This window comes from Anabrus simplex, chromosome 1 (genome assembly GCF_040414725.1).
Source record: "Anabrus simplex isolate iqAnaSimp1 chromosome 1, ASM4041472v1, whole genome shotgun sequence".
In the NCBI taxonomy this organism is placed as follows: Eukaryota; Metazoa; Arthropoda; class Insecta; order Orthoptera; family Tettigoniidae; genus Anabrus; species Anabrus simplex.
The window spans coordinates 127,230,089-127,244,752 of record NC_090265.1 but is presented as its reverse complement, the minus strand read 5'-3'; the positions used below and the strand labels follow the sequence as shown (position 1 = coordinate 127,244,752).

The window sequence follows — 14,664 nt, the reverse complement described above, 5'->3', positions numbered from 1 at the left end:
ATAAAATCAGGTGAACACAACAACTAAAAAAAATTTAAAACATACTGTAACACCTACATAGATGAATATTAAATAAAATGTGGTACATGATGATATTGCACTTCAGTATAAAATCCTTTTAAAATGACAATGACTCTGTTGTTTTGTACATATGGTAGTTTGTCCAGCTTGTATATGTCTTTAGTTCTTTGATCTTGTTGAAATTATGCTGCAGAGTTTAAAGTCATATGAAGTTAACACTTTATTTGATCTGTGGTTTGGTTCCGAAAAATAAACGTGCATATGATGGACTTGGTTAGACCCAAAGAATTAATTCTCACTTCAATATGGGGTTTTAGAACCTGGAGAAAAAATTGAAAACCAAATTAGGCAAAAGATAGGAAGGAAAGACTAAAAAGAAACGTCTAGAAATGACGAGAAACGACTAGAAACTAACTCACCTTGAACAGCCTGTTTGATCGGAGGATGGAGCTGGACTGATGGATGGAATCATGAGGTTAAGGGTTAAGGCGGAGGGGAGGAGAGGGAAGGGGAGGATAGGAGAGGGGAGAGGTAGAGGCGGAGCAACTGTCAGAGAGCTAAGGTGGAGCGGAGAGATGTGGTAGTGGGGGTAACTGATGAGGATGTATATTATGTATGGTTTGAAAGATCGAGTTGTTTTTAGGCAGTCTAATATTTTTTAACCATTTAATTAAGAGATCAAAAAGAATATTAGATTTCTCAGAAATTTAATTTAAATTATAGTTAGGGTTGAAATATTGATCGCAATGAATGAAACAATTTTCGACAATATTCATAATTGGCGCTTTGTTTGCTATTTGAAGTGTCTCGAAGTCATGTTCTATGTCAGTGAACATATGATTAGCGTCGTGAATGTGTTGGCCTATAGCAGAAAACTTGTTATATCTTTTTCTTCATTGACATGCTCTGAATATCTGGTAGTGAAGCTGCATCCTGTTTGTCCCACGTATGAGGCGCTGCAGTCATTACACTTGAATCTATAGATTCCAGATTTAGAAAATCTGTTAGAGGTATTGACATATGCTGAATTGTGTATAATTTCTGAAGTCCTGTTATTAGTTCTGAAGAAAATTTTTACGTTATATTTTCGAAAGAGATTGGTAATTTGATGGACTTATCTGAAGTACTTGTTTGATTATTGTTTGCATGAAGGAACTTTAGCAAATGAATGGAGAGTTGCTATAGTAGCCCCTGTATATAAAGGAAAGGGTGATAGACATAAAGCTGAAAATTACAGACCAGTCAGTTTGACATGCATTGTATGTAAGCTTTGGGAAAGCATTCTTTCTGATTATATAAGACATGTTTGCAAAATTAATAACTGATTTGATAGAAGGCAGTTTGGGTTTAGGAAAGGTTATTCCACTGAAGCCCAACTTGTACGATTCCAGCAAGATATAGCAGATATCCTGGATTTAGGAGGTCAAATGGACTGTATCGCGATTGACCTGTCTAAGGCATTTGATAGGGTTGATCATGGGAGACTACTGGCAAAAATGAGTGCAATTGAACTTGACAAAAGAGTGACTGAATGGGTGGCTCTGTTTCTAGAAAATAGAACTCAGAGTATTAGAGTAGGTGAAGCTTTATCTGTCCCTGTAAAAATTAAGAGGGGAATTCCTCAAGGCAGTATTATTGGGCCTTTATGTTTTCTTATATACATCAATGATATGTGTAAAGAAGTGGACTCAGAGATAAGGCTTTTTGCAGATGATGTTATTCTGTACAGAGTAATAAATAGGTTACAAGATTGTGAGCAACTGCAAAATGACCTCGATAATGTTGTGAGATGGATAGTAAGCAATGGTATGATGATAAACGGGGTTAAAAGTCGGGTTGTGAGTTTCACAAATAGGAAAAGTCCTCTCAGTTTTAAATACTGCATTGATGGGGTGAAAGTTCCCTTTGGGGATCATTGTAAATACCTAGGTATTAATATAAGGAAAGATCTCCATTGGGGTTATCACATAAATATGATTGTAAATAAAGGGTACAGATCTCTGTACATGGTTATGAGAGTATTTAGGGGTTGTAGTAAGGATGTAAAGGAGAGAGCATATTTGTCTCTGGTGAGACCCCAACTAGAGTATGGTTCCAGTGTATGGGACCCTTACCACGATTACTTGATTCAGGAACTGGAGAAAATCCAAAGAAAAGCAGCTCGATTTGTTCTGGATGATTTCCGACAATAGAGTAGCGTTACAAAAATGTTTCAAAGTTTGGGCTGGGAAGACTTTGGAGAAAGGAGACGAGCTGCTCGTCTAAGTGGTATGTTCCGAGCTATCAGTGGAGAGATGGAGTGGGAGGACATCAGTAGACGACTAAGTTTGGATGGTGTCTTTAAAAGTAGGAAAGATCACAATATGAAGATAAAGTTGGAATTGAAGAGGACAAATTTTGGCAAATATTTGTTTATAGGAAGGGGAGTTAGGGATTGAAATAACTTACCAAGGGAGATGTTGAATAAATTTCCAATTTCTTTGCAATCATTTAAGAAAAGGCTAGGAAAACAACAGATAGAGAATCTGCCACCTGGGCGACTGCCCTAAATGCAGATCAGTAGCGATTGATTGATTGATTGATTGATTGATTGATTGATTGATTGATTGATTGATTGATTGATTGATTGATTGATTGAATGTAAAAATAGATGAAATGAGAGTTTTAGGTTTTTCTTTTGTGAGAGTAGTCTTAGGCTGGTGTCTGAATTTATCGATTATCTGTTCTATAAATGATCTGTTTTAACCGTTAAATTTGGCGATTGCCCTTATAGTGTTGAGTTCGTTATTGAGGTCTTTCTTAGTCATAGGTATCATGAATGCATGATGAACCATGCTATTGTACGCTGCACGTTTGTGTGTTTGGGGGTGTATGGAATCTTGGCGAATAGTATTGGCAGTTTGTGTCAGTTTTCTGAAGATTCTATATGAAAGAACAAAAGGGTTTCTGAGAATAGTTAAATCCAGAAAATTAATTACTTTATTACTTTTGGACTCAAGCATAAATTTGATGTGGGGGTCGATTTTGTTTACCATTTCATCTACTTTTACATTCAATGATGATGCCCATTAAATTACCAATCTCTTTCGAAAACATAACGTAAAAATTTTCTTCAGAACTAATAACAGGACTTCAGAAATTATACACAATTCATCATACATCAATACCTCTAATAGATTTTCTAAATCCGGAACCTATAGATTCAAGTGTAATGACTGCAGTGCCTCTTACGTGGGACAAACAGGACGCAGCTTCACTACCAGATATTCAGAGGATGTCAATGCAGTAAGATATAACAAGTTTTCTGCTATAGGCCAACACATACATGACACTAATCGTAAGTTCACTGACATAGAACATGACTTCGAGACACTTGAAATAGCAAACAAAGGGCCCATTATGAAAATTGTCGTTGTTTCATTCATTGCGATCAATATTTCAACCCTAACTATAATTTAAATGAAATTTCCGAGAAATCTAATACTCTTTTCAATCTCTTAATTAAATGGTTAAAAAATATTAGACTGCCTAAAAACAACTCGATCTTTCAAACCATACATAATATATATTCTCATCAGTTACCCCCACTACCACATCCCTTCGCTCCACCTTAGCTCTCTGACAGTTGCTCCGCCTCTACCCCTCCCCTCCCCTTCCCTCTCCTCCCCTCCACCTTAGCCCTTAACCTCGTGATTCCATCCATCAGTCCAGCTCCATCTGCCAATCAAACAGGCTGCTCAAAGTGAGTTTGTTTCTAGTCGTTTCTCGTCATTTCTAGACTTTTCTTTTTAGTCTTTCCTTCCTATCTTTGGCCTAATTTGGTTTTCAATTTTTTTCCAGGTTCCAAAACCCCATATTGAAGTGAGAATTAATTCTTTGGGTCTAACAAAGTCCATCATATGCACGTTTAATTTCGGAACCAAACCACAGATCAAATAAAGTGTTAACTTCATATGACTTTAAAATCTGCAGCATAATTTCAACAAGATCAAAGAACTAAATACATATACAAGCTGGACAAACCACCATATGTACAAAACAATGGAGTCATCATCATTTTAAAAGGATTTTATACTGAAGTGCAATATCATCATGTACCATATTTTATTTAATATTCATCTATGCAGGTGTTACAGTGTGTTTTAAAGTTGTTTTTAGTTGTTGTGTTCACCTGATTAGACTTATTGGCTGATGATGGCACAAGTTTAGTGCCGAAATGAGTACCTCATGTGAACGACATGTATTGATTCAAATTAATAAATGTCTGTGTATTGAATAGGAGGACCCCTATTAATTTCAATTATTGTAATACCACTTCAATACGGATCATGAAATTTCTAAATATCAAAGACTAACCTAACCACTAAATGTATGAGTATGCCTATTGTAATTGATGTTGCAGTGATTCAGAACCTGACACCTGACATCATATTAGGTCATGATTTTCTTGTGGAATACAAGGTGATCCTAGACTATGCAGCTGATGAGGTCTTTTTGGGAAAAGACAGGCGTCTGATGGTCGCTTGGCACGATGGAAATCACTGGACTCGCAAGGATACGGAAGTCAATATAGACCTGGGAGATATCCAGTTTACGCATCTTCGACCGAGTGAAAAAAGAGGAGCTGAGACACACCTTGAAGGACTTTCCGGAAGTCATCACCAATAAAATTGGATGGACTACCATGATAACGCACACCATTGAATGCAGCACTTCCTCACTTATCAAGCAATATCCATATCCAATCAACCTGGATAAGCGCAACTTCGTCATCCAGAAGATTCAAGAGATGGAAGGGCAAGGTCTCATCGAACCCTGTACATCCTGTTGGGCTTCACCTATCATCCTACTAAAGAAGAAGAATGGGGAGTATCGACTGTGTTTGGATTTCTGCAGGTTGAACGAGAAGACCGTTAGTGATACCTGCCCCATGCCTGACCTGAAAGACTCGCTAAAACAAGTAAGTCAGTCTAGGATTTTCAGCACGCTGGATCTCAACTCCGGATATTGGCAAGTGGAGGTCAAGGAAAGTTCTACACCACTGACCGTCTTCATGACACTGAGAGGATTGTACCAATTTGCAGTAATGCCTTCTGGATTGAAGAATGCTCCTGCCACCTTCATGCGACTGATGGATAAGATATTATTAGGATATGTTGGAGAATTTTGCCAAGTGTATCTCGACGACATTTTAATTCACAGCAAGAATTTTCAAGAACACCTTGTGCATCTGAGGAAAATACTGAAATGACTGAAGATTAATGGACTGACTTGCCAACTGGAGAAGTGCCACTTTGCCCAGTCCCGTGTAGAATATCTTGGCCATATCCTAACATCTGAAAGCTTAGAATGGCAACCGGAGAAGAATCGAGCTATCGAAGAAGCTGAACGCCCGCGGAACAAGCGACAGGTACGTCAGTTCCTTGGCTTGTATGGATGGTATAGCAGCTTCGTACCACACATTGAAGAGAAAGCAGTACCACTCACCAATCTACTCCATAACAACCGCCCGTTCCGATGGACCAGCAAGGAAGAGGCAGCATTCCAAAGCATTAAGGCTGCGATATCCAACACTCCCGGTCTAGCCCATCCCGACCCTCAATGGAAGATGTGCCTGCAGACAGATGCCAGTGACTCTGGCTTAGGAGCAGTGTTATTCCAGGAGAGGAGTGACGGCAGAAGGGACATCATCGAGTATGCCAGCAGGAAGCTGTCTCCCACTGAACAATGCTACTGCACTGCTGAGAAGGAAGCCTTAGCCGTGGTGTGGCCATGGACAAATTCAGAGGCTACTTGGAGGGAAGGAAGTTCCAGCTCTACACCGATAACACCACTCTCAAATGGTTAATCTCAGTCTCTGGCTCAAAATCAAAATTGATGCGATGGGCTCTGTTAATCGCAGAATTTGATTTTGATGTGTGTCACGCCCTAGGACTGATGAACATAGGAGAAGACAGCTTATATAGGCATCCGGCAATGGAACCTGAAGCTAGGAGCACCATTGTCGAGAGGGAGTTCCCATGAAAACATCAGAGTGAACCTAAGGAACCTGTCCTTGCGGCCATCAAGAAGGAACTGGATCTGGGAGTGATCAAACAGTGGCAGGAACAAGACAAGCCCTGTAGGACCATGACACAGTGGATTAGGAGACAGAACACTGATGGCCGGTTTCTGGAATGACAGTTATCTGTAGATGCATAGTTATCAGTGACTAAACATGGTGGTATGTTTAAAATGAGTTTCCAAAACAACAGTTATCGGCTTCTTCACAGTTATCTGCGCAACGACTCGTAAATGCAGCTAGTGCTGTAGTTACCTCTATGTTAGAACTGATTCCAAAAAATTAGTTTCGTAAACATTAGTAAGTTATAATTAACTGACTATAATATATTTAGAGTCATTTATTATAGTTTTAACGTGCTAGGGTGTGCTGGAGTAGACAATATTTCGGTCAGTACGTTTACTTCCATGTTATCGCTGGCTTTAGTCACTAATTCCACTTGCATGGTGTTAATCTGTCCCAGCTGTTTCGGTTACAATCTCCTCGGAGCATGACGCCTCTACTGTAGATATATCTTCCAATACGGGAAATGAATAGTCAAATAAAATAGTACTCGAATCAAACGGATTTTTATCAGGCTCAAATTGACCTTTCAGTGCAGTTATAATGTTAAGGCTTCCTTCGTCAGGCTTTGAACCATGAGTCCCACCAACAGTGAACACCCAATCTGAAATTATGGAGTATTTACCATTAATGTTAACATTTGTACTAAATAATAAATATCTTGGGTACTGGTATGCATCTATATAAATAAAGTTGTATGGGGTCTGCTGTCTGTTATTTCATTTGTTTTGCCAATTTTTCAGATATTTATCCGTTATTAGTCAACTCAAGACTGAATCGGTGGGTATATTTTTCGTGTCTGTTTGTCTCTGTTTGTTCCACCATCACGGCGAAACAGCTGGATAGATCTCAACCAAACTTCATATTTAGATTATACTCGTCCCGTGGAAGGTTTCGGTATGCATATCATGTTAAAATCTTTGAATAGACAGGCGTTTCTGGTTTTCCTCCATTTTCTCTTATACTATTGATTTTCTGTAAACTTCATGGACCGTATGTGAAATGCATCTTCATTATAAACAACTTTCATTATGTTCATAATTTACCTTACTCTTCAAATGATGGAGAAATTTACTATTTTCTGCAGGTAGCATGCTCTACATTGAGTGACCAACAGACCGATAACGAACCTACAGGTTACCATGGCAACATCTCTGCCTGCATGCCAGCAGGGAAGTAACGTATTGCCATTTTCCTCATCATGCCTTTAAATTTGTGGTTGTTCCTTGGGTAGAAGGCAAGACAGGCGTCAATCAGCCATTCTGCGGGATATTGGCGGAATATCGTTGGAGGTTATAACTGTCCTCGAATAGCTCAAGTAATAACACCATTACTCATCTTCTTATCTGTTTACCTAAGAATCTCTGCGCCTAAATTTCTCCTCTGTTACTGCTTTCTTACATCCATAACTCACACCAGCATAATTTATTGAGGGGCATTTGATTTTCCAATACATTTACTTGGTATTTACATATTTGTCGTCATCCGGCTATTGTCAGTTATAATCCATTTTCTATTAATGTCAGCTTTCTTAGATGTATTATTTTGCTTCCTTAATTACTCCGTATGTATGCGAGTGCTAATTCTGAAAGCTGGACACTCTTTTCTTTGAGGAAATATTCTAAGCTATGCAAATGTATAACTTTTGGCCCCAGAAAATATCGAAATATTGATGCAGTTTTAACAATGGTGCAGACCTTCATTTCGGGATTATTGGTGGCTAATCGGTAAGTTGTATCACAAATAAGAAAGCACAATTGCCTTTCATTTGGGAGAGATCTACAACTTTGGTCCTATAATTTTTTGTCGTATTTCTATCCCTTATATGTTAAATAGAGCTGTATTTCTCGATTTCATGTTAATTTTGTACTTTTACACGTATATGTTATCATTTGGCACACTTATAAGAAAGATAGAATCATGACATTCGGCCTGCATATTAACATGACCAGTGGCCATGTGATAGCCAAATTTTATGATTCTATCTGTCACATGAGTATCAAAAATATAAAGTAGTATGTGAAAACTGTACAAAATTTCACCCCATTCAATGACTCTAACTCAATCAAACTATAAATATAGGAGATACGAGAAGACGTCATGGGACCAGCCATGTAAAACACTGAACGAGGCGTCTGATGGTGAAGTCCGTTTGTAGATATGTCGTACAGTTTCAAAGCAGTAACTCTCGAAATAAAGGTCTGCACTGCTAGACGTGTCGATGCTTATCTATATAAATAAATTTGTAGGGGGTCCGCTGTCTGTAATTTTGTTTGTTTTGCCAATTTTTCAGATATTTATCCGTTTTAGGTCAACTCAAGACCGAATCGGTGGTTTTTATTTTTCATGTCGTTTGTTTGTCTGTCTGTTTGTTCCACCATCACGGTGAAACGGCTGGATAGATCTCAACCAAACTTCATATTTAGATTATACTCATCCCGTGGAAGGTTTCCATATGCATATCATGTTAAAATCTTTGAATAGACAGTAGTTTATAGAAAAACTAGAACGGTTTTATCCCATTTTCTCTTATACTATTGATTTTCTGTAAACTCCGTGGACCGTATGTGAAACGCATCTTCATTTTAAATAACTTTCGATATGTTCATAATTTTCCTTACTCTTCAAATGATGGAGAAATTTACTATTTTCTGCGGGTATCATGCTCTACATTGAGTGACCGACAGACCGACAACGAACCTACAGGTTACCATGGCAACGTCTCTGACTGCATGCCAGCAGGGAAGTAACGCATTGCCATTTTCCTCATCGTGCCTTTAAATTCGTGGTTGTTCCTTGGGTAGAAGGCAAGACAGACGTCAATCAGCCATTCTGCGGGATATTGGCGGAATATCGTTGGAGGTTATAACCGTCCTCGAATAGCTCAAGTAATAACACCATTACTCATCTTCTTCTCTGTTTACCTAAGAATCCCTGCACCTAAATTTCTCCTCTGTTACCGCTTTCTTATATCCATAACTCACACCAGCATAATTTATTGAGGGGAATTTGATTTTCCAATACATTCACTTGGTATTTACATATTTGTCGTCATCCAGCTATCGTCAGTTATAATCCATTTTCTATTAATGTCAGCTTTCTTAGATGTATTATTTTGCTTCCTTAATTACTCCGTATGTATGAGAGTGCTAATCCTGAAAACTGGACACTCTTTTCTTTGAGGAAATATTCTAAGCTATGCAAATGTATTACTTTTGGCCCCGGAAAATATCGAAATATTGATGCAATTTTAACGACGGTGCAGACCTTCGTTTCGGAATAATTGGTGGCTAAACCATAAGTTGTATCACAAAAGATCGCGTTTCAATTTGGAGAGGTCTACAACTTTGGGCCTATGACATTTTGTCGTATCTCTATCCCTTATTCATTAAATAGTACTGCATTTCTTGAGTTCAAGTTAATGTTGTACTTTTTACACGTGTATGTTATTGTTTGGCACACTTATAGGAAAGATGCAATCATGACATTGGGCAGGCACATTGACATGACCAGTGGCCATATGTTTGCAATATTTTATAATTCCAGGGTCACATGAGTATAAAAAAAATAAAGTAGTACGTGAAAACTGTACCAAGTTTCCCCCATTCAATGAATAACTGAATCTAACCCATAAATATAGGAGATACAGGAAAATGTCACAGGACCAACCATGTAGAACACTGAACAAGTCGTCTGATGGTGAAGTCCGTTGGTAGGTGCAATTTAATATAGTCTTACTCACTGCATTTACAGTAATTTACGGAGAAATCCGTATATAATGTAGAATACCATAGCGAAGCACGGATACATTTGCTAGTTTAATATAAGCCTGCTGAATAATAAATACCAATTTTCGTTGTTTTTTAATGTTATTATACCTTTTAACTGGTGATGTGAGGTCCCATTGACTCTCAATAAACATAAAACATCTGGAGTTCGTTAATTAAAAATCTTGCAGGGAGCTGTAGTTTATATAACCTTATTTGTGGACTTCACATGAGTAGTTACAAGAGTATTCTTGTCAATGCATGTTGCGTGGTCAGTGTAAGTAAAACATCTCAAATGACTAGTCCGTTGCAGTTATTAAGAAATACAAATCCTAAGTTCATGGAGTACATTAGAGAAATGCTAATGAAAAACGTTGTGGTATGGCTATTTGGTTTTGACTATTGGAGATTGCAAATTGTAACGCCTTTGTGTTGTTCAAGTTGTGCTATGCACGTTTTTCAATTATATTAGTACTGTATTATTTTTTTTAATGCTTGTGTTCTGGATCAGTGAAAAGTGATCTGTTTGGTAATTGCGGTGTATTTGTATATTTTGCTGACGACAATGATCAAGGTGTAAGTTAAGACGATGCCAGCGTACTGTGAAAAAGGAAGAAGGGGATATATGATTAATTTTTGCATTATTAGATCAGATATACTCATATTATGAGATTATATCATGATAATAATGAGTACCTACGTACTATGGTACAGAAGACAAAAAGGGACAGGGTAAGGAATAAAGGAATAAGGGAGGAAGCTGGTGTGTACCCATCCCTGAATGAAAAAGTGACAAGGGCCTGTTTAAAATGGTTTGGCCATGTCAAACGATTGGATGATGGAAGGACAGCAAAACAGTGGCTACACGCAGTCGTGGCCGGAAAACGACCGGTAGGAAAACCTACGAAGAGATGGCTGGACCAAGTGAAAGAGGACATAGGAACAAGAGGAGTCAGCTGGGATGTCGTCTTGAGAGAAGAGTGGTACATGGACAGACAGAAGTGGAGAGTGCTCGTAAACCACACCCAGGCAACTGGAGTGGAAAACTGATGATGATGATGATGATGATGATGATACTCATATTATGAGAGATTATTACATGCTGAATCAGAAAGGACTGTGTACATGTTTGAAACCAGTTCTCATTATAGAAAGCTTCTGCTAGGGGTATAACGTGACTTTACTACCAATATACTCCTGATTATTACGAATTTCCCATGCTATTTATGACGTTGCCAAGTGAAATTCTATGATGACGTATCAAAGTTGATCCGGATCATGAGATCTGAGATCAACGTTAAGGTTATACAACACATCGAGCACCTTAGAAAGGATCATTTTCTGATCTCGAATCAAAGTTGATCTCGGATCAGCTATGTTTATACAACCAGCCCTGATAGTCGACTCATACCGAGGGAATTCAAGGTGTGCTGGAAGAACTTCCAGGTTTATGAAGGACTCTTGATGTACAGGTCGCACCTCTCTGACACGCCTGCAGTAGTGGTGATCCCCAGACAGCACACGACGGACAGCCTTGAGAAGTTCCACAACAGCACTGAAGCCAGACATCCAGGAGGCGAAGAGACGTATCAGTCTATCCGAGGAAGATTCTTCTGAGTCAACATGTGGAAAGACATCCCTGACTACGTAAAGGGGTGCTATAACTGGCGAGCAACAGGAAGGCAGATTCCAGCCAACTAGGAAGAAGGCCACAATGCCCACGGGAGGTCATAGCCCTATACTTGATGGGTCCTTACCCTAGAACACCACAGGGTAAAACAGGACTCCTAGTAATCACCGACCTCTTCACAAGATGGATTGAGGCCTTTCCGATAAGGAAATGGCCAAAAGAGAAGGAGGTAATGTGGAAATAAGATTGAAGGGTGAGATGATATTGGCGGTAGTGGTGATTATGGTACTGCTAGTTATAGGGGGCGTGGAAGTTAACCCCGGCCTGACTTCGAGTGGCAATATGAGCTGGGAAGATGTGGAGGTCATAAGGAGGGTGGTATCGGAGGTTGTGGAAGAAGTATGCCCATTTGAACAGATTAAAAATATGATGCAGGAACAAGTGAAAGAGTTTGAAAATATGAGACAATGGATCCAGGGAAAATCAGACGAAATAATGACCAAAGTGGGAATCAGCAAGAGAGAAATTGTGTCACTCAAAGATAAAATAAGGAATATGGAAGAAGAGGTAGTGAAGCTGAAGACAGATATAGAAGACAGTACCCATGAACACAGGAAGAAATGCTTATTCAAATATGGAGCGCCAGAAGGAAAAGAAGGGGACAAAGTGATTACAATTTACAAAGTTGTGAAAGTCATCGAAAACAGAATGAAAATGATTTCAGTGAAGTTGATATAGATGATGTGGAGAGGATAGGTAAAGCACACGGTAAAAAGCCAATAAAAGTGAAGTTGTTATCCACCCTGATGGCGGAAATAGTTATAAGTAATGCGGGTAATCTACGGAGAACAATAATTTGGATTAAGGGAGACATGGGAACAGAAGGGATTAAGAATATAAAAACCCTTAAAAAACATTTAGTGAGGGCTAGACTTCAAGGATTAAGAGCTCATGTTAGGGGTCAGGAATTAGTAGTAACCAATGCCCAATGGACCAGATTTTGGACAGTGATGAAATTATGGGAATTAGAAGAAAATTTGAAGCAAGAAAAAGTGATGGGGAAGAGAGTAGAAGAAAGGCAAGTTATAGAAAGCAATGTTGGAAAAGACGGACATGGTGATAAGGAAAGAACCAAGAGAAACAGGAAGTTGAGTGAAGAAAGGCAGGGAAATGAACATAGTGAAAGAGTGGTCATGCATAGAGAAAAGGAAGGAGCAGTTGACAACAGGGTGAGAATAGAAATGTATAGGGAAGCAGCTATGGACATAGCCAGGGAAGAGGAAAGGCAGAGAGATGAACACAATGAAGGAATGGACGTGCAGAATGGAAAGAAAGGCCAGACAGGGAGAGAATAGAACTGTTTATGAACAAAGGGAGTAGCAGGAGCTTAAGGGATCTTGGGGAATGAAAAAAATGATGAGGGCATAGTAACAAGAAGTAAAAAGTCGAGCAAAGTTAGTAAGTAGGTAAGGGAATAGTGGATGAAGACATGGTGGTAATATAAGGAAAGATGATTCGGTTGGTTAAGAATGAGGAAGTTATAGTGGCTGTGAGGATTTGAAGTGCAGATTGAATTGGATTTGAAACGTATAGTGAATTTAGTTGTTAAGTGTGATTTTGTTAGGAGTGATTACAGTTAAGTAGATTTAAGGATTAAGCTGGAAGGAGAGTGAAGTTGGCGGGGTGATATTTGGAGTGATTGTAAATAAGGAAAGATGGTTTGGTTTGATGATGATGATGATGATGATGCTTGTTGTTTTAAGGGGCCTAACATCGAAGGTCATTGGCCCGATTTGGTTTGTTAAGAGTATGTAGAAATTGGAAGGTGGTGGAGTGTGCTTGTTAATGGGTTTTGAAATATATAGTGAATTTAATGGTTAAGTATGATTTGAGGTGTGATTATAATTAAGTAGATTTGAATTATAAGTATTGAATGTTTGAATGAAAAGAGAGAGAGTGAAGTTTAGTTGATGGTTAAGAGTCAGGTATGCTAATTTAAGTTAATGGTTGTTCTGTGGCTTTGGTAACTGTATGCCAAGTGTAATGCTGGACCTATGTCTTTGCTAACAGTGTGTAAATTGAAATTGAAATGTAAGTGATCTTGGTATGATATATGGTTAAGTAGATGTATAGTGAAGTTAGTTGTTAAGTGTGATTTTGTTGGGAGTGATATAGTTAAGTAGATTTAAGATATAAGCTGGAAGGATAGTGGAGTTGATGGGGTGTTAGTTGGAGTGACTGCAAATAAGGAAAAGCAGTATGGCTGGTTAAGAGTAAGTGGAAATTGGTAGGGGGCAGATTGTGCTTGTTAATGGGATTTGAAATGTATAGTGAATTTAGTTGCTAAGTGTGATTTTGCTAGGTATGATTATAGTTAAGTAGATCTGAACTATAAGTGAAAGTAAGAGTGATTTTATTAATATGGAAGGAGAATGAAGTAGGGTTGGCAAATATCTGAATGGTAAGAGGAGTTATTTGAATCGGTGGGGTGTTATATGGAGAGATTTTAAATAAAGAAAGATGATCTGGTTTGTTAAGAGTGAGGAAGTTTTACAGGCAGTGAGATTAGAGTTAAGCATATTTGTGCTGTAATATGGTAGGAAGTTAGAGAATATTGTCATCATGAGTAATGAGAGGTAACATGAAAGCAGAACAATGGTCAACGAGGTGACATGGGTAAAATATCGGGCACAGACTCAGCAGTTGACACAATGTGATGACTGGCACAACAAGTTGTAGTAGGTCTTGAGTGTATAGGCAGTTATGGAATGTGCAATGACTTGCTGTGTCAGTCAGAAAAGGAAAAGTAGGGTATTGCCCTTTAGGTGCCATTAATTTTATTTTATTTTACTTTACTTTATTTTATGTCAGTTTGTTTCGTCCATCAAGTTGCCGCACTACTAGGGCTAACGGATCTCCAGAAGGGAGTCGACCACCATGGGCCATTTGATAGTGCATGTTGTGCCAGATTGCCGTTAATTTTTATTTTATTGTATGTCTTTGTTATTTGTTCCTTGCACTTAAGTATAGTTTGGTATTACTGGTCGGTTTTTCAGTATATTGCTTAGGCTATTTTGGATTTGAACTATGTATTGGGCGGAAGCCTCTGATGTTCAATAAAT

General features: G+C 38.5%; 1 protein-coding gene across 1 annotated transcript in view; it reads left to right on the top strand.

Annotated features, from left to right (window-relative positions):
• Nucleotides 1–14,664, top strand: part of LOC136862787 (uncharacterized) — a 171,767-nt gene that overhangs the window by 61,275 nt on the left and 95,828 nt on the right. The window lies entirely within an intron of this gene.